The sequence below is a fragment of the Mizuhopecten yessoensis genome, unplaced genomic scaffold (genome assembly GCF_002113885.1).
Source record: "Mizuhopecten yessoensis strain PY_sf001 unplaced genomic scaffold, ASM211388v2 scaffold10921, whole genome shotgun sequence".
NCBI classification, from domain to species: Eukaryota; Metazoa; Mollusca; class Bivalvia; order Pectinida; family Pectinidae; genus Mizuhopecten; species Mizuhopecten yessoensis.
Window position 1 is genome coordinate 853,207 of NW_018408788.1, and position 26,649 is coordinate 879,855.

Sequence of the window (26,649 nt, forward strand, 5' to 3'; positions counted from 1 at the left end):
CAACGAAGAAGAATTTCAATTTGTTTGGCATTTTTTCTGTCTATATAGACAATTTTCCAATATAAGCAATAGACCTTTCCTGTGTTTCAATACATGTAAATAACACACAGCAGTAAGAAAGGGCTAGATATCATAATACTAGTATTACTAGCCCTACAGAATATGCTATGTATAGGGTCCAGCTCCTACAGAATAGGCTAGTTCCAAAAATTGGTTAGATCTACCACTAAAGAATAGGCATGGTCTACCCCGTACAGAATACACAAGGTCTGTCCCTACAATTTAGGCTATGTTTGTTCCTACGATATAGCCTATGTCTACCCCCTACAATATAGCCTATATGTCTACCCCCTACAATATAGGCTATATGTCCTACCCCTACATAATTGGCAAGTTCTGCCCTTACAATATAGCCTATGTCTCCCCCCTACAATATAGGCTATATGTCCTACCCCTCCATAATTGGCAAGTTCTGCCCTTACGATATAGCCTATGTCTACCCCCTACAATATAGCCTATATGTCTACCCCCTCCAATATAGGCTATATGTCCTACCCCTACAGAAATGGCAAGTTCTGCCCTTACAATATAGCCTATGTCTCCCCCCTACAATATAGGCTATATATGTCTTTCCCCTACAGAATTGGGGAGTTTTGCCCTTACAATATAGGCTATGTCTACCCCCTACAATATAGGCTATATATGTCCTTCCCCTACAGAATTGGCAAGTTCTGCCCTTACAATATAGGCTATGTCTACCCCCTACAATATAGGCTATATGTCCTACCCCTACATAATTTGCAAGTTCTGCCCTTACAATATAGCCTATGTCTACCCCCTACAATATAGGCTATATGTCCTTCCCCTACAGAATTGGCAAGTTCTGCCCTTACAATATAGCCTATTTCTACCCCCTACAATATAGGCTATATGTCCTACCCCTATATAATTGGCAAGTTCTGCCCTTACAATATAGGCTATGTCTGCCCCTACAATATAGGCTACATCAACTCCTACAGAATTGGCTAGGTCTCCACAATAAGCTGAATCCTACCCAGTGTTTGGAATCAGTTGAAATTTTAAGATCGATCATTGGTTACCATTAACCAACCGATGATCGATTAATTATCGTTTTATAGAATTACATAGTGAAATCCTCCATGCTGTTGTTGCGAGTCACTTGGGCAAATAAAAAAGTGATACCATGTAATTATAATATAAGAAACACCTCTCTTCAAACACTGAATCTGTAATATATAGTCCTAACAGCCTTGAGCTAAAAGTCATGCAGTGATGATGCCAACAATTTTACAATGTCTACTGAAAACTCCATAATATCTACACATAAGCATTTGGACTAAAATCGATCATGGATTTTGTACTAGATTAATCAGTTTGTTAGCCTAACTGATCGATGCTCGACTTGGTCGATTAATCAGTTTGTTAGCCTAACTGATCGATGCTCGACTTGGTCGATTAATCGGGACACCACTAGTCCTTTACTTCAGACTCGACTAACAGTACAAAGTAAGGTATCACCCCGTACAATAGTGTGATCAACACATTGTAGATCTTGCTAATGAAATCTTCAAACTGACTTGACTAGATACATGAATCTTGCTCTTTCACACTCAGACTCCCTTAGAGACGGTGTCCATCACACCAGATCAAGAGGATTCAGTAACACAACCTAATCAATGAATTTCAAAAAAATACCTTAACTTGGTTACACAATACAAGCCGACTCTATAGAAATGTACAGTATAGGAAGGTCTGATGTGCCATTCAAGCATTTTGGCAGGAGATTTGCTATTCCTGGTGTATTTATTGTAACTTCTGTGTCGGCCACATGTACAGGAGTTTAATAATTACTTCCCTACATAAGGCCCTGTTTCTGGGACATCCATCACACGGACAAGGCCCACAAACCCAGACACCCGCGGGACCTGCCGTGCAGCCATCTTTTATCCCAAAACCCAAGATACCCTCGAGCCTTTGTGTCCCTTTAAAACGCTATATAACCAAGCCCACTCTACCCTGCAATGGACATTAAGGTCATGTATACAGTTAAAATAAAAATAAAATATATATATATATATCTATTAGCCTACATGTCCAATATCATATCTGACGATCATTGCTTCCTGTGATAAAGATCTGGAAAAAATCCATTACCAATTCAAACTCTTCCTTAGAAGTCCATAGTAAAGGTCAAGGCTATAGGTCAAGGTCCAGGACAAGTTAAGGTCAAGGCATAGTTTCTAAAAGTATGTACTGCTTAACGAATAAATAAAATTCAAAATGTCTTTTTCAAGAATATTCAAAATTTGCAAATATTTGTTTTCTTTTTGTCTTCAATAATTTTTGTCACTGTATTAAATATGTAATTTTTTTATTTTGAATTTTCACTTTAGAAAAATATACCAAACTAAAAATGTTGCCTTCAATTATCAGACTTTGATGAACTGGATCCAGCATATTGAACATTTAGTATTTACCACTTCAATACCTGCTGCAATATTAATTTTGATTATTGATTTTTAATATAATGATGAACTGTGTATATATTTGAGATATCCAAAATTGTTAATATCAGCCTGGTTATATGTAGAACTTACAACAAGTGAAAGGAGGATCTCTAAAAAGTCAGGCCATACAATCATAACTACCATACAATATGTCACGGTTCACAATGGAGTCCGAACACAAAATCCTCACAGAACATGCCGACCTGTCCCATTTTATGCTGTGTGCAGTCAATAATGAAGCAATGATACACATACCTATATATATATATATCCGAATGTGCCTCCTATACAACTCCAGGCAATAAGGAAAATCAATTACAATTCAACAAAGAAAATATCATATTTGGAAGAAAAAAATTGATTTCAAGTACAGACATTTTTAACAATTTGTTACGTTTAGCTGCTTCCATTGAATCGTGAACACTGTATAAAAAAAAATCTGCGGTTGCATGCAGCCTTTTTAATGCTCCGCATATTGTGTATAATGTGTGGAAAGCTCGGTTCATTTGAAATTGGATTAAGTTGCCACTGGATATTAGAAGTTAGTACAGACCCATATAAATTACCTACATATACTGTCAGGTACATATTTATATTCCATAGCTAAGTATCGCAGTGAAACAGCTGGTTCATTTGGCCAAAGGTCAGCGCTGGACTCAGCACACAATGTTTCAACATAGCACCCAATATGTCAGCACTGGACTTAGTACCCAATGTTTCAACATGTCACCCAATATGTCAGCACTGGACTTAGTACCCAATATGTCAACACTGGACTCAGCACACAATGTTTCAACAAAGCACCCAATATGTCAGCACTGGACTCAGCACACAATGTTTCAACATAGTACCCAATATGTCAACACTGGACTTAGTACCCAATATGTCAACACTGGACTGGGTAGCCAATATGTCAACACTGGACTCAGCACACAATGTTTCAACACTGGACTTAGCACCCAATAATGTCAACACTGGACTTAGTACCCAATATGTCAGCACTGGACTTAGTACCCAATATGTCAACACTGGACTCAGCACACAATGTTTCAACATAGCACCCAACATGTCAATACTGGACTTAGTACCCAATATGTCAACACTGGACTTAGTACCTAATATGTCAACACTGGACTTAGTACCTAATATGTATGTCAACACTTGACTTAGTACCCAACATATCAATACTGGACTCAGCACACAATGTTTCAACAGAGCACCCAATATGTCAACACTGGACTCAGCACCCAATTTGTTAACACTGGACTCAGCACACAATGTTTCAACACTGGACTTAGTACCAAATATGTCAACACTGGACTTAGTACCCAATATGTCAGCACTGGACTCAGCACGCAATGTTTCAACATAGCACCCAATATGTCAACACTGGACTTAGTACCCAACATATCAATACTGGACTCAGCACACAATGTTTCAACATAGCACCCAATATGTCAACACCGGACTTAGTACCTAATATGTCAACACTGGACTTAGTACCTAATCTGTATGTCAACACTTGACTTAGTACCCAACATATCAATACTGGACTCAGCACACAATGTTTCAACATGTCACCTAATATGTCAACACTGGACTCAGCACACAATGTTTCAACATAGCACCCAATATGTCAGCACTTGACTTCGTTCCCAATATGTCAGCACTGGACTCAGCACACAATGTTTCAACATAGCACCCAATATGTCAACACTGGACTCAGCACCCAATATGTAAACACTGGACTCAGCACACAATGTTTCAACACTGGACTTAGTACCCAATATGTCAACACTGGACTTAGTATCCAACATATCAACACTGGACTCAGCACACAATGTTTCAACATAGCACCCAATATGTCAACACTGGACTCAGCACCCAATATGTAAACACTGGACTCAGCACACAATGTTTCAACACTGGACTTAGTACCAAATATGTCAACACTGGACTTAGTACCCAATATGTCAGCACTGTACTCAGCACACAATGTTTCAACATAGCACCCAATATGTCAACACTGAACTCAGTACCCAACATATCAATACTGGACTCGATCAGCAACCAATATTTTCAGCACTCAGGACCCTGCACCTATTTTTTTTTATCATATGGGTATGAAAACAGAAAAAGTTATAACTGTCATCCGAAAGATAACTAAAAACCCCAGCAGCTGCTGGTGGTTTATTCCGGACAATTTTTATTTTGCATAAAGGGCTGTAACTCCCTTAAAAAGTGTTGAAATCCGGTATTAAAATGCAGGTGCACAACTACATAAAATACTGAACATTCAAGTGAAGTTTCAATAAAATCTACCTATCAGTTAATTCGAGTATAATATACCCACCTAACTTTGTTGCAAAGGGTATAATTAAAACCATCTGAAAACAGATATCTTTGCAGAAAAAAAAGTACCAGGTACACTGTAGCTTGTGGTAAGGCTAGACTTTATGAAGCATAAGTTAATCAAGGCAGAACAGTTTTATTTGATTTTCCCAGCTAAAGAAATGTAAGTAAAAGTACAACCTCTCAAAAATTAAATGTTCAATCAAGCCAAGCTACAATGAATGGCGCAGTGGGAAATTCATTGAAACATTTCGTTCAAAAGCTGCTTTTGTCTCTTCAAAAAACATAAAGATCCACAGATGTCAATTGCCTGTCACAGGTTGTTCCTTGGTAATCTTACAAAAGCTTCACCCTGCAGCCTTCCACTGCTGTGAGTTTGACATATATAAGCTATTTAATCTAAAATTCTAAAGAAAAGACATTGATCATACCTAGCATTGCATAAAACGTCCCTACCATGTTACACAGAAGTGCGCCTAACCTGTCGTAGAGGCACACATCTTAAAAGTACCGTAAATAAATTGAATTCCCTGAAATGTTGTGATTCCATCAACATTCATTGAGAAGATGACTGAGGGAACTGGAGCAGCAAGCCCATATCCTGACGACATCCTTCCTTTAGACTGGGCTGCATGTCTTTGAGAAATAAACACTTCAGAAAAAACAGAAAAGAAAGTTTTCAACCTAACAAACTCAATAAAACACAGATTATAAAGCAAGAGTCCTAAAGCGTATTGTTCACCTGTAATACTCGCCCCCCCCCCCTTACTTCATTGTGTGTGTGTGGAAGGGGGAGGGTATAACTAGCTTTAATATGATAAATGGGATTGTCTTACAAATATTCAATACTTGGCGTGCAGCAGTCTAGATATTCTATGCATATTTTTGTTTCATCTTTTCCTTTGACATTTGTTTGCACTTCCAATAATGATCGAAATCTAGTGAATCAGATAAGACATAGGCCTATGTAGTATACACATGTACAACACATAATACAATTTGTTTAAATCAATATGTGCGCACAAACAAGAGTACATGAGGCTGTTTTTTTGTTTGTTGCATATCATGGCCAGGAGTAATTCATTAATGTCGTTGTACACACATTGCACACCTATAACAGTTAAACTAAATACTATTTCAAAGACAGACTTTGGATATAAAAACACAGAGCAGACCAATTAATCACACTTTTATTAGATCATTTGTATTGAATGTTAAAAAAACACACAACATAAACCTGGATAACAAATCATTTGAAATTACGGCCCAAGAGTGAGCAGACGGTCTCAACATGCTCTACACCATTTATAATTCATGTTAGTAAAAGTCTCTGTGTATGTGACGAGCAATATTATGTCATTTTCATTGAATTTGTCTGCCCTTGGAAATTTCAATGAAATCAACAGCATTTTTTGTGTATTTCCCTTCCGACGATCTCATTGTAAACAGACAGTTATCTCCCCTTGGTTTATATAATTGGTATACAGACGAACACATCCAAGAACTATTACTGGTTTTTCAATGGAACATAAATAGATTGTAACTGCAAAAACAGAAACATTCACATGAATTATTCAAACATGTATCAAATTATGTTTGTACCTCAAGACACTTAATGACCTTTATGTTTTAACTATCCCTAAAATGTTAGAGCGAAGGCCAGTTGTTCAACAAATGATTAACTTTAATTAATTAAAAGGAAAAACTTTTTTTTTAAATGTTTAAATTATTAATTTTAACATTTACATTGTGTATTTGTATTGAAAATGATACATTTGAAGATAAGAAACAGTTTCATAAATCTGAATACATTTTGAAAATTTGACTTTATTACCTGACTTCATCAAATGGTGACATTATTTCAGCAATTATTGTAAAATGAAAGTAATATTTCCCCTTTTAGGTTCTGTCTGTTACCCAGGGGGGGATATCATTCTTTTTGTTCCTACCACGTTTGATTCTCTAGTGTTATGGAGGCTTCAAAATTAGGATTTTTTTTAATGAATGACCTTGACCAATTTTGAAGGTACCTGGTAAAATGAGAAAAAAATATTAAAAATGCTTGACAGCCATTAACCTTAGCATGTAATAGAGTAATCGTCATTACCCTATACCTGATGGTTATTCAAAACAGATTTTTGAAAAGCCTTAAACACATATTTGACCTCTTTGATGTTGAAAAAAATTCAAGGTCACTCATTTGATGAAACTTCATAGTCCTTCATCCCTGCATGGTACAGGCCAAATACCATAACCCTAGGCATGACACGTTCCTCAAGATAGGTTCATTAATTGGGACAGGATATTAAAGTAAAGGTTTCATAATGCAATAATACATAACAACAAAGCAATTTAGGGTGATATTTCTCAGAAAAGACACCCAGAAGGAAGCAATAATTAGCCATATTGAAAGGAAAAGGATCAATTCTTATTTTTTATTAGAATGTTTACATTTCCTTAAAAACAATAATAATTTATATCTCTTCAGAAACGTAGTCCTTCCATCTTCTATCTGCTTACCCATGCAAAATAAACCAGATTCACTTTCATGAAAGAATGCAAGCTTTAATCCCATGAAAACTGTTAGAATTTCAAATTAAGGCATTTCATGATTGCCTTGCAATAAACATGTGTTAGCCTGGGGGGTCATGTGTGCTCCTGAATACAGCGGCTTAAAAAGCAAGTCAGACTTTTCCTATTGCCTTGTCGGATTGACTGTATATAGCAATCTGCCAAGATATTTGTTCGCTAGTGAAGCTGCGTAGAAACACCTTTGGGCATATACGTTTGATTTGACTTTCATTTCAGCTTGTATTCTCGATTTTGTTCAAGTATTGGCTAGATTCTGTCCATAGAAATCTGTCGTCATGGAAATCTTCTGAAGGAAAAACTATATAAAATGTCTGCAAGCTTCATTAATTCTGTTCCTAGGCATATTCGATTAACAGAAAAGCAGGAGGGGGTTTGCCACCATTTTCACGATCAACTGTTACACAAGGTTGAACTTGAGGAGAAGTGTTAAACAATATCCAATACTGAAATAAGGAAATGGATCTTTCTGTTCTGCCGACGCTCAGCTCAACAGCAGACCACATATAACAAACACTAATCTAACAGCAGAGCACATATAACAAACACTAGTCTAAAAGCAGACCACATATAACAAACACTACTCTAACAGCAGACCACATATAACTAACACTAGTCAAACATCAGACCACATATAACAAATACTAAGCTAACAGCAGACCACATATAACAACACTAGTCTAACAGCAGACCAAATATAACAAACACTAATCTAACAGCAGACCACCTATGACAAACACTAGTCTAACAGCAGACCAAATATAACAAACACTAATCTAACATAAGACCACATATAACAAACACTAGTCGAACAGCAGACCACATATAACAAACCCTAGTCTAACAGCAGACCACATATACCAAACACTAGTCTAACAGCAGACCAAATATAACAAACACTAATCTAACAACAGACCACATATAACAAACACTAGTCGAACAGCAGACCACATATAACAAAAACTAGTCTAACAGCAGACCACATATACCAAACACTAATCTAACAGCAGACCACCTATGACAAACACTAGTCTAACAGCAGACAACATATAACAAACACTAATCTAACGGCAGACCACACATAACAAACACTAATCTAACAGCAGCCCACATATAACAAACACTAGTCTGGCAGCAGACCACATATAACAAACACCAGTCTAACAGCAGACCACATATACCAAACACTAGTCTAACAGCAGACAACATATAACAAACACTAATCTAACAGAAGACCACATATAACAAACACTAATCTAACAGAAGACCACATATAAAAAACACTAATCTAACAGTAGACAACATATAACAAACACTAGTCTAACATCAGACCACATCTAACAAACACTAGTCTAACAGCAGAGCACATATAACAAACACTAGTCTAAGAGCAGACCACATATAACAAACACCAGTCTAACAGCAGACCACATATACCAAACACTAATCTAACAGCAGACCACATATGACAAACACTAGTATAACAGCAGACCACATATAACAAACGCTAGTCTAACAGCAGACCACATATACCAAACACTAATCTAACAGCAGACCGCATATAACAAACACTAATCTAACGGCAGACCACACATAACAAACACTAATCTAACAGCAGACCAAATATAACAAACACTAGTCTAACAGCAGACCCCATATAACAAACACTAATCTAACCGCAGACCACATATAACAAACACTAAGCGAACAGCAGACCACATATAACAAACCCTAATCTAACAGCAGACCACATATAACTAACACTAGTCAAACATCAGACCACATATAACAAACACTAGTCGAACAGCAGACCACATATAACAAACCCTAGTCTAACAGCAGACCACATATACCAAACACTAGTCTAACAGCAGACCAAATATAACAAACACTAATCTAACATAAGACCACATATAACAAACACTAGTCGAACAGCAGACCACATATAACAAAAACTAATCTAACAGCAGACCACATATTGAAATAAGGAAATGGATCTTTCTGTTCTGCCGACGCTCAGCTCAACAGCAGACCACATATAACAAACGCTAGTCTAACAGCAGACCACATATACCAAACACTAGTCTAACAGCAGACCTCATATAACAAACACTAATCTAACCGCAGACCACATATAACAAACACTAAGCGAACAGCAGACCACATATAACAAACGCTAATCTAACAGCAGACCACATATGACAAACACTAGTATAACAGCAGACCACATATAACAAACCCTAATCTAACAGCAGACCACATATTGAAATAAGGAAATGGATCTTTCTGTTCTGCCGACGCCCAGCTCAACAGCAGACCACATATAACAAACACTAATCTAACAGCAGACCACACATAACAAACACTAGTCTAACACATACAGTCTGCATTGTCCAGTTGTCTGCAGTTTGGTCCATCAGCAATAATCTGATTTCTAAAATCAGCAGACCTTCCGTCAAGACAACAAGCACATCAGGCAATAAACAGTCTCCATTTCTCCTGTCCTACACAGTAACACATATTTTGACAACACCACGTTTACACAAAACACCATCTAATTGAGTTATCTGCCCATGGTTGGCCTCTTCATTGGGAAGGCTGATTTGGTTACTTGTTTTATAGCCCACCATTTAGTTGCCAAACTAAGTGATATTTCCTCCTCAAAATGGAATTTCTGTAGAGATATGACAGTCAGTTATGGATGAGCAGGAGTTTCATTACAAAATTGCATTGCCAAGATGATGAAATACCTCTGTAACAGGAGCAGACGTTTTACAAATACATTATTACTGATATCAGCAGATAACAACGTAATTAAATTTGACCCCAATACACTATGGAGCTGCCTGTTACACTGAGAAGAAATCTGTTTTACGATACAGAAGGTCGACAGCTATCGCCTTAAAGAGATTCGAGGCAGCGGAGACATGTTATATTCCAGGTCTTTAACAGTGAAAACATAAAGTGAATTATGCATCTAACACAAACAATTTTAATAATTAACTACAATCACAATTAATTAAACAAATAATGTAATGATAATAAATTTTATAATTAAATTTTTAAAATTTTAAACCATTAATTAAAACCAATTACAATGGATTTAATTACAGTTTGAATAGATCATATGAACAACCAGATGATAATGACAGCTAACCGTTTTTGTTTTTTTATGTGCCAATAGTTGAAGATCTAGCATATTTGCCAACTTCAGCTAATCTGTGAAATACTGAATCAATGAAGAAATAAAGCTTTGAGGTAGAGATAATGCCACTACTTATTTAATGTAAAAAGGCCAAGAACAATTATGTAATTATTGTTAAATTATGTACTGCCTCGATCTACATCAATTTATAGGTTGCAAGGCTTTTTATGATTTTTGGGCATTTGACTGAAAGATGCATTAACCATAGAAGAATTAAGCCTATACAGTCAGAGAAAAACACTCCCTACCAAACATGATCTGGTCACGAGTTGAACACTTAGTGTATGTGTCTCAACGGAATAAAGCGGACTAGGAGTTCCAAACCTTGTACCAAAGGTCACGGGGAGGTCAGATTGGCCTGTATGATGTTATCAAGGATGTATCAAATCAAAAGCGGATCTCCCCTTTTCCTTTCAACTAGGAAGAGCAGATGAGGAAAATCAATGGGATTATATGATCTGTTGTATTCCCATAGGGTTGCCTCTCCTTGCCTTTCACGTTGGTATGAAACATTTGCTTTGAATTAAACTACATACTGCCACCCCAATTAATGTTTTTGATCAAATACAGCCCTAATACGACTTTGTTGCACTGAATTTTGAAGATGACGGCCTTCAAATGATAACTGACAGTCATCTCATCAAACTGACAGTCAAACTTTTGTCTCATCTTTTCATGAAAGATAATCTAAAAACTTAACAAACCTGCAGTAATAATGTCATCAAAGTGTATTTGAATTAATGGCTAATGTTTCCTATCGACATAGTCATGAATTGGGGTATACATAGAAATGTTATGTCTGTATTCCAAACAATTTAAGCCTGTCATGCTTGCCCATGTGATATGATCCTCAGCTAAACTTTATGGTTTAATTTCTTTTTTTTGTATGGTGTGTGGTAATCAGTTTAATTTTTAGTACATATATTCTGAAGCTTGCAGTCTTTATTGTAGAACACCTACGAGACTCAACTGAATGGTGCCAGACAAGGCTTGGCCCAAATGGGAATGAGTTGAAAGTGTATAAAGCAGACTCAATGAAAGGAGAAGGGGAGTGGGAGACTCGATCGCTATAGGTACAACAGCAATCTATATCACTTAGGTGTTTTGTTTGTAATCTCCATTACAACAAGAGGCCCAAGGGCCTTAGCGGTCACCTGAGTTTTATCATAGGTACTGGTAACTTTATTTTATTGTTTAGATGTGATGTGGAAATCAGCATGTAAACTAAGTGAAATACAATACTTGTCATGTCATCAAAGGATAAGAATTTTAAAATATTTGTAAATGTTCCCTTTGGGGCCCCGCTCTAACCCCTGGGGATGGGGCAGGAATTCCAAGTTTACAATGTGATACTGTCAACCACCAAAGATGATTCTGACCAAGTAAAAATAATTTCAAACATAAAATTGTCAAAATATACCCAAAAGTGTTGTTTCCCTATATAAACTATAGTAAACTTTACCCCCTCCCAAGGGAGAACTGATAGCTCGGGGGTCCGGCAATTTACAATTTAAATAAAGCCCCTGATGATCTTTCCATCGATGCAGAGAAAATGACTGTAGTATAGGACTCTGGGTCTGAGGAAGAAGATTTTTGAAAAATTGGTTAAATTTCCCTTTGGGGCCCCGCCCTGGCCCCTAGGGTTGGGGTAGGAATCCCAATTTTACAATTTAAAACCATCTTCCTTCAAGGATAATTCTCACCAAGTAAGAATAATTTCCAACAGAAAATTGTCAAAATATACCCAAAAGTGTTGTTTCCCTATATAAACTATAGTAAACTTTACCCCCTCCCAAGGGAGAACTGATAGCTCGGGGGTCAGGCAATTTACAATTTAAATAAAGCCCCTGATGATCTTTCCATCCATGCGGAGGAAATGACTGTAATACCTCTGAGTCTTAAGAAGAAGATTTTTGAAATATTGGCTACATTTCCCTTTTGGGCCCCGCCCTGGCCCCTAGGGTTGGGGTAGGAATCCCAATTTTACAATTTAAAACCATCTTCCTTCAAGGATAATTCTCACCAAGTAAGAGTAATTTCCAACAGAAAATTGTCAAAATATACCCAAAAGTGTTGTTTCCCTATATACACTATAGTACACTTTACCCCCTCCCCAAGGAAGAATGGATAGCTCGGGGGTCCTGAAATTTACAATTTAAATAAAGCTCCTGATGATGTTTCCATCCATGCGGAGGAAATGACTGTAATACCTCTGAGTCTTGAGAAGAAGATTTTTGAAATATTGACTACTCTTCCCTTTTGGGCCGCGCCCTGGCCCCTAGGGTTGGGGTAGGAATCCCAATTTTACAATTTGGTAGCCTCATCTACTAAGGATGGTTCTGACCAAGTTTGAAAAAATTCCATCCAATGGTTCTTGAGAAGAAGTTGATAATGTAAAAAGTTTACGCACACCGCACGACGGACGACGACGGACGGAAAGTGATTGGAATAGGTCACTTGAGCAAAGCTCAGGTGACCTAAAAATGCTTGATATGACAACCAAACATGGATGATTCCAATGTCTGTTCTATGTACCTTAATTGTTTATAGGAGGACGCTACAGTAGCTCAGGGAGTTTTACACATAATTACCCCCGATCCTGCTCCTGTGATATTTACCTTTATTTGTTTATAGGAGGACGCTACAGTAGCTCAGGGAGTTTTGCACATATTTACCCCCAAGCTTACTCCTGTGAGATTTACCTGTATTAGCACCTGAGCCAGAGCTGTGAGGCAGTCACAATTACATGAAAGGCTTAAAGGGAACACTTGGGAATGGTCCAATAACCCTTAAGTGTATGTAGCATGCAAATTCTGTTCTGATGTTTGTCATGCTAGGCCTAACATGTACTGTACCGAGCCTACTGCTCCACACAGGAATACCATTTATACCTGTGAACTCTTCTATCACTCAGCAGCTGCAGCAGCTCTGTCATATAGGCTGGAGTCTAGGAGAGGTCACTTATATAATCCCTGATGATCAGCTGAAAGACTAACAGCCATTTCTCAAATCACCTGATGCTTCAACAGTTTGTATTTAATACAGAGTAAGAGTATAGGGGCTCTTCGCAAAAGACAATTCTATTTTCATATCTTTGGTACCAGCACAGTAAACTTGACCTCTTGCCCTTTAAAACTGCAAGTCCTCAGATCTCTGCTAATTGTTGCTTCCTTAGAGACTACATTGAGTGAATTTCAAACTTGTTTTAGTAAAAATTTAAATTTAAAAAAAAAATTGAATAAACCCAAAATTTAAAGTTCTAAACATTAATTCTTGAGAGGACATACACAGTAATGCTTGTTTGTTTGTTTGTGTTTTACATCGTATTAACAGCTATAGTCATTTAAGGATGTGCCAGGTTTTGGTGGTAGAGAAAATTAAGCCAGAGTAACTAGAGAAAAACCACCGACCTACGGCCAGTACCTAGCGACTGCCCCACGTAGGTTTCGAACCCGTGACCCAGTGGTGGAAGGCTAGTGGTAGAAGAATGGCAGCCGCCTTAACAAGCTGGCCACTGCGGCCCTTCACAGTAATGCTGTATTGCTGAATCATCTTTTGCTGGGCACATTCATTCAGAAAGATAGTGACTGCTTCTGCCCGTTATTGCAACTATATGCGCAGCATAACTGGACTTGGTTGATCAATCGCGACCAAGTAGTTAAATTTCCTTAAGCAATTTCATTTAAAGTTTGGAGGTCCTGGGTTCGAATCATGGTTCGGCAATGCACTGTCATCTACTTTTATAGGACTTGGTGCCAGTAACAAACCTGTGTTTCAAGTACTGTTTGTACGATTGGCAAAGGAATACAGAAACCGTGGTTGTAAATGGTGTTTTCTTCAGGGACAAAGACTAACAAAAAGGAGGGAGGAATGTAGCAGAACTGAACTCATTCGCCAGTAGCTCAGTTGGCTAGAGCAGCCATCTAGAGTTTTGAGCTTTCAGGGTTCAAATCCTGGTCTGGCCATGCAGTTCTACATAGAACATTCTGTTATACACCTCCTAGCTGTAAATGTCTAACCCATCTTAATGCAGCACTGTCAATATCTATAACATGTTTTGGTGTAGTTCTGTCAATACCTGCGAGGCTTTGATGTGACAGGAGAAAGCACAACACATCTCACCAGCCCGAAACAGCAACAATGGTAAACAACATCTTCTCACAACAATGGCAAACAACATCTTCTCACAACAATGACAAACAACATATTCTCACAACAATGACAAACAACATCTTCTCACAACAATGGCAAACAACATCTTCTCACAACTCTAATTAATTCTGGATGAAAAATTTGATTACTTATCAGCTAAGTCGATACTTGTCTCCTCGTGTGTTATCATTAAAATCAATCCATAGAAAGATTCAACCTGAATATTGATTCGGGGAACACATTAACATCGTAACGGCTGGTCATTACTTCAGACCTTTCATGTAACTGCTTTTCCAATGTTTTCTTGTTAGTGAGCCTCAATGACATTGACAGGTAATTATAGCTACGATATGACAGGAACACCGGTTATTAATTAATCAGCGACATAAACACTTCATCATTTGAGAAGATATTTGATTTTTTTGCGAATATTAATTTCAATATTTTTGCAAATGTACCACAAACCACATTGGTATGCATGTACTTTGAATTTTTTTTTTTGTGCATTGGATTAAACATGGGTGGTCGGGTGGCGCATTGGATAGCACGCTTTCCTTAGCTTTCACCAATGCGGCTGGGTTTTCCAGATCGGATGTGAAATGGTATGGGGTCACCTGCCTGACCACGTTGGTCTTCTCCAGGTTTTCCTCCATTGCGTACAGACCAACAAGAGTTATAAATGTAAGTTGAAATAACTGGTTTCATAATTGTTGTACAATGAGTTAAGTTTATATAAATTCAGCATGTTTTGACAAAAACAATATTTGATTATTGCAAAACTTACTTTACACAAACAAATTCTAAATACAATTTAAAAATTATCCCTGTCCTACTGAAGGTATTTTGTCTTAATTATTTGACCATTAAAACTCTCCAATATATACATTATGTACTATTTTGTTTGTTTGGTTTTACATCCTATTAACAGCTATTGTCATTTAAGGACCTGCCAGGTTTTGGTGGTGGAGGAAAGCCGAAACACCTGGAGAAAAACCACCAAATTCAGCCAGTTCCTAGCGACTGCCCCATGTAGGCCTGGAACCCACGACCCAGTGGTGAAGGGCTAGTGGTAGCAGAATGTCACTCGCCTTGACCACTCTGCCACCGTGTCTCCTTTCCAACTACATACAGTTTTGTTTGTGGGACAGGAATCCTTAAGTCACATACTTCAAAGCCCACAAAAAATAAATAATGAGCTCATTTACCCCTGAAATTTCATAAAGAACTACATCATATATTCCAACCTTTGAATAGGAAGAGTTTAAATGTGTCTTCAGGGGTGAATGATTTAAATGTGTATAGTGTAATATTGATACAGTATTCCAAAAGCTTCTATTCTTATGCAATATTTGAATTTCAAGTTCATTTGAAACCGGTTTAGAGAGTATAGCAATTTTAATCGTTGATATAGATTCCCATAAAACAGTCAATATTTATGCTTATATAGCAAATTTAACCGAGTTTCAGTGATATTTACATTCGAACTTGAGCCTAAACAAGTGTTCTTGATATCTGTGTGCTCCATTCAATTCTAAATAATACCAGATCAATAATTACAGCTCACCGTTTTAATCAATTGTTGGGGATTAATTAGTGTACAATGAAAATAACCAACGACAGAAACTAGCAAGTATAAATACCAACTCAATTTAGAGGTTATTTATTTAGTAAATTACATAATGCAAAGCCTGCAGCACCACTGACGATGATAATCTCAAATTAATTAAGAACTATTGAAAATCAATTTCATCAGGAGTATGCATGTATGGCAAGCTTAGACTATGTACTGGTGAATACAGCCATACAACAACCAATAAACTGTTACCTTATATAGAGTAACCAAGGCCTTATTGCAAAGTCCCACAAGACAGGACCTTCCATTTTTAATGAATTGCCTTAAACAACTTATATAAATGTACCTAATATAGTAACCAAGGCCCTATAGCGAAGTAACACAAGACAGGACCTTCCATTTTTACAGAATCGCCTTTACAACTTATATATAGTAACCAAGGCCCTATCACAAAGTCACACAAGACAGGACCTTCCATTTTTACCGAATCGCCCTTATACTTATACAGTAACTAAGGGCCTGCTTTGTCACAAAGGACTTTAAGTTACCAAGGCCTTGAGTAACACATGTACAGGTAAATGTACAGTAATCATGGCCATTATAAATTAAGTCACATGTTCCTTTAAATATACAACCCAGGACTGTATTCTAACGTTTCACATACATGAGAAACTTTAATTACACCAGGGCCCAATTGTCCAAAAGGTGACTAGCTTTATCAGTAACTAATACAAATTTTAATTTTGAAACACAAATATTTACTGAGTTAAAATTTTCAAGGTCACTAATTTTTTAGTAGAGTAAAATCACATTGAAAATTAAGTTTTTAGATTACCTTGTATATTGACCAAAATATTAGAGGTTGAAAAATGTTGTTAAATTGTGATTACTTTTGGTTTGTACACGAAAAGAAATAATTCTATTTATATATCAGGACTATACTTCAAGTTATCACGAGAAAAAAATATATTTCAAATACAAGCCCGCACTTTACTTTCAGGTTTGTAAATAAAACTATAATTCTATGATGATGCAGGGATTTTGGCATATATATATATATACAACTACAAACATTTCACTATCTATAGTGAACAGTGCTCATTGATAATATATTACGTAATTGTCTCCCCTTGACTATAATGGCTATAACTATTATAATATCTGGCCCGTTATAAACTCTGGGTTATATCCTTCATATTTCAAAGCAACAATGAATGCATTATGTGTTCTCTATGAGAGTTTAGATCTAAACCATCCGACAACATCATCACTTCAACAGCTTACATGTTCCACCTGACGAGCCGAGAACATGGGAAAGCAATCGAACATGGGAAAGCTATCGTGATAAAGACAACACCTGGTGGCGATGTATTAACTCAGGTGTGCCCAGGTAATATTTGAACACTTAGGTGGAGTTCTTAACTCCTAAAAACAGCATCTACATCTGTTAACAACGCAACGAATGTGCAATGAATCAGGAGTTGTGCCCAGATAAATATGTATACAATCTAAACCTGCTAGCATGCAGGTTTCTTAACCTGATTTTGAAATCAATTTTTTTCTTACATTTTGTTATCGTATAACATGGCCTAAATATTCATGAGACATTTAATCTTATGTAAATTTCAAAAGATTCAAATGAGCACTAGCTGTAACACCGGATTGATTAGTGCACAAAACAAAGATATGCGACCTGTCTGTCGCATGAAATATGCATGAGAGTTTGATAGCTCTCTGACATAACATGTGATAATGCACCTAACAGGACGACTGTCAGTTATCACAGCTCAAAGTAAACCAGCAAATCACAGTCCTTCTAAGTTATCACAGCTCAAAGTAAACCCAGCAAATCACAGTCCTTCTAAGTTTTCACAGCTCAAAGTAAACCAGCAAATCACAGTCCTTCAAAGTTATCACTGCTCAAAGTAAACCCAGCAAATCACAGTCCTTCTAAGTTTTCACAGCTCAAAGTAAACCCGCAAATCACAGTCCTTCCAAGTTATCACAGCTCAAAGTAAACCAGCAAATCACAGTCCTTCAAAGTTATCACAGCTCAAAGTAAACCCAGCAAATCACAGTCCTTCTAAGTTATCACAGCTCAAAGTAAACCCAGCAAATCACAGTCCTTCCAAGTTATCACAGCTCAAAGTAAACCAGCAAATCACAGTCCTTCCAAGATAGCTTATGTCTTTTCACTAATTTCAGTAAAATGAAATCTATACCTGTATACTTTAATGTACTAAAATCTTATTTTAACTCTTATACTTAATACAGTAAATTCAAGTCCAATCCTAATAACGCAATACATTAACGTATACATACAGCATTTGTTTTGAACCTTCAACAACGAAGACTTCCAATTTGTTCAGCATTTTTCTGACCTGCTTGCCCATTAACATGAACTATAACAAAATCTATATAAACATTTACGAAAAAAATATATATTATAACTTCCATTTTCAAAAAATATTGTTGACCTTTTTATTATAAAACTGGAGCTATATGCTACTATCATGATATTTTATCAGACTTTTAAATAGCAAGAATGATTGCCTAAAGTTTTATTACAGACTTGTTTTTAATTGTAGCTCAGAGTTTGACCTTATTTCACTGAACCATACATTTTAACAAGAGTACATCTCTTGTTCAGTGTGACACATTTCCTTTATAGATAGGTGACATTAATTTTTTACTATTTTTCAGTTTTGAAAATCTGGCAATACTTTGATCAACCTCCTGGAGTGGTTCTGATACTATTGGACTCTTTCATGTCAATCAGGGGTGTAGAATAGGGAAATTCCAGTAAAGGGGTTTTCAAATTTGGTAAAACCTGAGGCTATGCCAAGGGTTTTGCCAAATTTGAAATTTCCGAGGATGGAATTTCCCTTTTCTACACCCCTGAGCATGAAAGAGTATTTTTCTCTCATTTATAATGCCAGAATAAGATCAGAGACCATGAAAATGTGTTCGAACTGGCTACCATATTGATAATATCAACTTTCCCCTGAACTTTTTTGATGGTAGCGAATCTGTCAGCGAGATTAAGCATACCATATATTTGCATACAAGGTTTGCGCAGAAAAAGTAATCTCATCTTTCTTATATGTATGGTGAATTAAAAATATCATAAAAGGTTTGGATTTCATTACGGCGCCTTTTTCAGCATTGTGGTAGCGGAATTTGTGACATCACATCACTGTTGAGCCATTGTGACATCACGTCACATGAAATGGAGTGTAAGATAGAAATTTCTTACACCCCTTTCTTACCCTAGACAGCTCTATCTTACACACACGGAAATGAGAGAAATATATGTACTACCCAAGGTACAATGTACATTGTTGGACTTTCAGCACATATAATAACCAGTATTTTAATATTTTCAACTATAATGACTTCATAAATATTTCCCTTTAGTTAGCCAACATTGAATATTTTTTGTTAATATTCATCTTATTATCAAACACTATAAAACTAATTTGAAACAGCTGAGTAGCTTTGTTGATATACATTCATTCATGACCTTTAATGTTGTGGTGATGTAATTATACCATGTACAAGGACTCCTTCTCTCAATAACACTGTTACGGTCCATTGGATTCATTAATTTGTAATTTAGTTATAAACGATACTGTATGTGTGTCAGACAGAATTTCTATATATAACAAGGCCTGTGATTGGCTAATAAAAGCACATGTGAACTGCGAAAGCAGTTTCAAAACATCACGCTTGACCATTACATAGAAATAACCTTACATTATGATGATGTCATCATATATAATGTATATCTATGTATAGCTCAATGTCATGTCAACCTTAACAGCTTTACGTGTACCATGTGAACTACGAATGCAATTCAAAAATGCCATGCTTGACCTTAAATATGACCTTTCCAAGGCAATCAATATATTGCGTCCAATTTAATGACCAACCTTGACTAATGGGTAAACTTTCTTCATTACAATTTACTATCCAGGACATTTATAATATTGATTTACTCACAAAAATCTTTCTCTGTATATTAGGATGTACCTACAAATATGGACGTGGCATAAGGACATTGAGGATTGTTCAATCCCTAGCTGATTAATCCTGAAACCTCGATTCAACAGTAATATTATAATATTACCAGTAAAATATCTTATACTTTGAAAAAGATATGCTTAGTCAATGTTGCTCAAACTCACCCGCTTACCTTTCATAGTCATTTACTGGATGGAATAATGATAAAACCTGTGTGTATGTTGTAAAATTACCATGGATACAGTTAATGATCAATACAAAATATTCAAATATTTGTAATGGTATAAGTCCTTATTTCTGAGAATTCAATTACCACAACATCCTTTCCAAATGAAAATCCAGAATCAATATTAATTGGCACCTGGGCCACTCTATTAACTAGTTATTGGTCCTTTAATTACTTGTAAGGGAGAGACGTTTGATAATGATGTATGTGGTCGACAGTTACCCACTCATCAGCTTGTGTTTACACACGATCGGAAGTGTTAATTTGCCCATCAAATAAACAGGACATTCACTTTTCCTACACGATAATATTTAAGAATCGATTTACTTGTAGTGCTAATTTCACTATACTATAATAAATAGGCGACTTAAGGCTGCCAGTCCCACTGCAGACAAACAAACTAGAGAGTTGTAATGTTTGTGCATACAGTTACCTCCCTTTAATATAATTTGGATATAACAGTAGTGCAACTAAGTGCTGTGTCTGGAAGAGAAACATGCACTGTTAATGGGAGAAGGCTATGTAGACACATGAACTGTGATTGGTAGAACGCTATATAGAAACCTGAACTATGATTGGTAGAACGCTATATAGAACCCTGTACTGTAAATTGGCAGAACACTATTTAGAAAGCTGTGCTGTGATTGGCAGAACACTATTCAGAAAGCTGTGCTGTGATGGGCAGAACACTATTTAGAAAGCTGTGACTGGCAGAACACTATTCAGAAAGCTGTGCTGTGATTGGCAGTACACTATTCAGAAAGCTGTGCTGTGATTGGCAGAACACTATTTAGAACACTGTGCTGTGATTGGCAGGACACTATTTAGAACACTGTGCTGTAACTGGCAGAACACTATTTAGAGCGCTGTGCTGTGATTTGCAGAACACTATTCAGAAAGCTGTGCTGTGACTGGCAGAACAATATTTAGAAAGCTGTGCTGTGATTGGCAGAACACTATTCAGAAAGCTGTGCTGTGATTGGCAGAACACTATTTAGAAAGCTGTGACTGGCAGAACACTATTCATAAAGCGGTGACTGGGAGAACACTATTTAAAACACTGTGCTGTGATTGGCAGAACACTATTTAGAACACTGTGCTGTGATTGGCAGAACACTATTTAGTACACTGTGCTGTGACTGACAGAACACTATTAAGAAAGCTGTGACTGGCAGAACACTATTTAAAACACTGTGCTGTGATGGGCAGAACACTATTTAGAAAGCTGTGACTGGCAGAACACTATTCAGAAAGCTGTGACTGGCAGAACACTATTTAAAACACTGTGCTGTGATTGGCAGAACACTATTTAGTACACTGTGCTGTGACTGACAGAACACTATTAAGAAAGCTGTGACTGGCAGAACATTATTTAAAACACTGTGCTGTGATGGGCAGAACACTATTTAGAAGGCTGTGACTGGCAGAACACTATTCAGAAAGCTGTGCTGTGACTGGCAGAACACTATTTAGAACACTGTGCTGTGACTGGCAGAACACTATTTAGAGCGCTGTGCTGTGATTTGCAGAACACTATTCAGAAAGCTGTGCTGTGACTGGCAGAACAATATTTAGAACACTGTGCTGTGACTGGCAGAACACTATTTAGAACACTGTGCTGTGATTGTCAGAACACTATTTTGAACACTGTGCTGTGACTGGCAGAACACTATTTAGAACACTGTGCTGTGATTGGCAGAACACTATTTAGAACACTGTACTGTGACTGGCAGAACACTATTCAGAACACTGTGCTGTGATTGGCAGACCACTATTCAGAAAGCTGTGCTGTGACTGGCAGAACACTATTTAGACCACTGTGCTGTGACTGGCAGAACACTATTTAGAAAGCTGTGCTGTGATTGGCAGAATACTATTCAGAAAGCTGTGCTGTGACTGGCAGAACACTATTTAGAACGCTGTGACTGGCAGAACACTATTTAGAACACTGTGACTGGCAGAACACTATTTAGAACGCTGTGCTGTGACTGGCAGAACACTATTTAGAACGCTGTGCTGTGATTGGCAGAACACTATTCAGAACACTATGCTGTGACTGGCAGAACACTATTTAGAACGCTGTGCTGTGACTGGCAGAACTCTATTCAGCAAGCTGTGCTGTGACTGGCCGAACACTATTCAGAAAGCTGTGCTGTGACTGGCGGAACACTATTTAGAACGCTCTGCTGTGACTGGCAGAACACTATTCAGAAAGCTGTGCTGTGACTGGAAGAACACTATTCAGAAAGCTGTGCTGTGACTGGCAGACGCCTATTTAGAACGCTGTGCTGTGACTGATGGAAGGCATGGGAGACTGTTTAGAACGCTGTGCTGTGACTGATGGAAGGCTCGGGAGACTGTTGAGAACACTGTGCTGTGACTGATGGAAGGCTTGGGAGTCTGATGAGAACTCTGTGCGGTGACTGATGGAAGGCATGGGAGACTGTTTAGAACGCTGTGCTGTGACTGATGGAAGGCTGTGCTGTGATTTTCAGAACACTATTCAGAAAGCTGTGCTGTGACTGGCAGACGCCTATTTAGAACGCTGTGCTGTGACTGATGGAAGGCTGTGCTGTGATTTGCAGAACAATATTCAGAAAGCTGTGCTGTGACTGGCAGACGCCTATTTAGAACGCTGTGCTGTGACTGATGGAAGGCCTGGGAGAGTGTTGAGAACGCTGTGCTGTGGCTGATGGAAGGCTTGGGAGACTGTTGAGAACACTGTGCTGTTACTGATGGAAGGCATGGGAGACTGTTGAGAATGCTGTGCTGTGACTAATGGAAGGCTTGGGAGACTGTTGAGAACGCTGGGCTGTGACTGATGGAAGGCTTGGGAGACTATTGAGAACGCTGTGCTGTGACTGATGGAAGGCCTGGGAGAGTGTTGAGAACGCTGTGCTGTGGCTGATGGAAGGCTTGGGAGACTGTTGAGAACTCTGTGCTGTGACTGATGGAAGGCATGGGAGGCTGTTGAGAACGCTGTGCTGTGACTGATGGAAGGCTCGGGAGACTGTTGAGAACACTGTGCTGTGACTGATGGAAGGCATGGGAGTCTGTTGAGAATGCTGTGCTGTGACTGCTGGAAGGCTTGGGAGACTGTTGAGAACGCTGGGCTGTGACTGATGGAAGGCTTGGGAGACTGTTGAGAACGCTGGGCTGTGACTGATGGAAGGCATGGGAGACTGATGAGAACGCTGTGCTGTGACTGATGGAAGGCTCGGGAGACTGTTGAGAACACTGTGCTGTGACTGATGGCAGGCATGGGAGACTGTTGAGATCGCTGTGCTGTGACTAATGGAAGGCTTGGGAGACTGTTGAGAACGCTGGGCTGTGACTGATGGAAGGCTTGGGAGACTGTTTAGAACGCTGTGCTGTGACTGATGGAAGGCGTGGGAGACTGTTGAGAACGCTGTGCTGTGGCTGATGGAAGGCTTGGGAGACTGTTGAGAACACTGTGCTGTTACTGATGGAAGGCATGGGAGACTGTTGAGAATGCTGAGCTGAGACTGATGGAAGGCTTGGGAGACTGTTGAGAGCGCTGTGCTGTGACTGATGGAAGGCATGGGAGACCGTTGAGAACGCTGTGCTGTGACTGATGGATGGCTTGGGAGACTGTTGAGAATGCTGTGCTGTGACTAATGGAAGGCTTGGGAGACTGTTGAGAACGCTGGGCTGTGACTGATGGAAGGCTTGGGAGACTGTTTAGAACGCTGTGCTGTGACTGATGGAAGGCTGTGCTGTGATTTGCAGAACAATATTCAGAAAGCTGTGCTGTGACTGGCAGACGCCTATTTAGAACGCTGTGCTGTGACTGATGGAAGGCTCGGGAGACTGTTGAGAACACTGTGCTGTGACTGCTGGAAGGCTTGGGAGACTGTTGAGAACGCGGTGCTGTGACTGATGGAAGGCTTGGGAGACTATTGAGAACGCTGTGCTGTGACTGATGGAAGACTTGCGAGACTGTTGAGAACGCTGTGCTGTGACTGTTGGAAGGCTTGGGAGACTGTTGAGAACACTCTGCTGTGACTGATGGAAGGCATGGGAGACTGATGAGAACGCTGTGCTGTGACTGATGGAAGGCCTGGGAGAGTGTTGAGAACGCTGTGCTGTGGCTGATGGAAGGCTTGGGAGACTGTTGAGAACTCTGTGCTGTGACTGATGGAAGGCATGGGAGTCTGTTGAGAATGCTGTGCTGTGACTGATGGAAGGCATGGGAGGCTGTTGAGAACGCTGTGCTGTGACTGATGGAAGGCTCGGGAGACTGTTGAGAACACTGTGCTGTGACTGCTGGAAGGCTTGGGAGACTGTTGAGAACGCTGGGCTGTGACTGATGGAAGGCATGGGAGACTGATGAGAACGCTGTGCTGTGACTGATGGAAGGCCTGGGAGAGTGTTGAGAACGCTGTGCTGTGGCTGATGGAAGGCTTGGGAGACTGTTGAGAACACTGTGCTGTGACTGATGGAAGGCTTGGGAGACTGTTGAGATAACCTCAGTGGTGGAGAAGCCTCAGTAGGGTGAGCCAATGCCAAGTGACTTATGCTGCTTCACCAGATTTACAGACTGTGTCCAGGAATTAGTTCAATCATCTGGCTTAACTGTCTACCTAAAATCACTGTAGACAACTTTGTGTTATATTTCCCATCCTGATTTCTTGAGAAATAACATGATAAAGAAACAAAATACATATTTTAATTGCAGTTTAATTTATTTCATAAATCAAGCAAACTAAAATGAGAACATTTCTTTTTTTTCTAAAATTGGAATTTTTACTTAAACGAAAATGTCTACTTCTATAGCTAAGGTTTCTGGATAGTCTCAAGACATGCAGATTATGCAAGAAGAAATCTTTCCAGGGAACACCACAAATAATACAAAAGTAAGCAGATATGGAACATTAAAGTCATGTGATCACTGCAGTCATCCACACAATTCATTAGCATAGGTCATGTAGCATGAAGTTCAAATTACAAGGTCACATGATCCTGAAAAGGTCATATAAATAATGTATAGTTAACATAGAATATTGGTGATTCATGAATTGAATATCTTACAAAGAGACATGGAATTCTAGGAAACCCTCATAGCTGAAAGCTGTCACTTCTCGTGGAAACCTTATAGATACATGTATACACCTCATCAACATCATTAGACTATAGGGACCACGAACATGACAGTAGCCAATGGCCCTCCCTGATAAGTGTCCTCAGCGACTGGATTTACTGTCTCCATACTGGTTATCACCGGCCCTCAGCACCTCTTTCTAGAAGTAGTTAAATCACCTAAGAATACCATCATCCATAACTGTCAAGCATCTGGGTGATTGGGAATTCTACATCGACATTTGGTACCAGTTTATGTCAGGCCCAGCTTCCATAAACTGTCAAGCTCTTCTTTGATTCTGATTTTTACTGTAAAGCGCTCATATGATTTAGAACTTTACAGCCAGAACAAACATGAAAATGACAAGTAAAACTTGCATAACATAACAAAAAAGATGAATTGATGTAAAGGGGAAAAACTGACGTTAAGTGTTCTATAAAAGTACCACGTGAATTTGCTCCGGTACTAGTCATGTGGAGACACGGGATGATGGGCCAATAAACAAGACAATAACTTCAGGCTAAAGTTCCTCTGCTTCTATATATATAAATTACTGCATGATTTTAATTTCATTATTTTCATGGTTGATATACCTAGTATATTTCTGCAAAATATAAGACCTTATAAAAACATAAAAACATTTCTCAAGGAGATGATTATTTAAAAACATCCAAATACAAATTTATCTATTCCAAATATTTATCAATAGTTAAAAAGTTGAATAATGTAGTTTTCCAACAAAAAAGTAAAAGCAGAAAATAAGAGTAAAACAGAAACAACCAATAACTAAGGCTAACACTTGATTACGGCTTGAAGATTTTCTGTTTCTGTGAAGTCCATAAATTAGGCACTTTTGTTTAATCTGATAAACATTGACATTTACATTTTCCAGTTGAAATA

At 38.2% G+C, this 26,649-nt stretch overlaps 1 protein-coding gene across 1 annotated transcript in view; it reads right to left on the bottom strand.

Moving 5' to 3' along the window:
- The window catches only part of LOC110463718 (potassium voltage-gated channel subfamily H member 6-like), a 253,657-nt gene that overhangs the window by 151,769 nt on the left and 75,239 nt on the right, over positions 1–26,649 (bottom strand). The window lies entirely within an intron of this gene.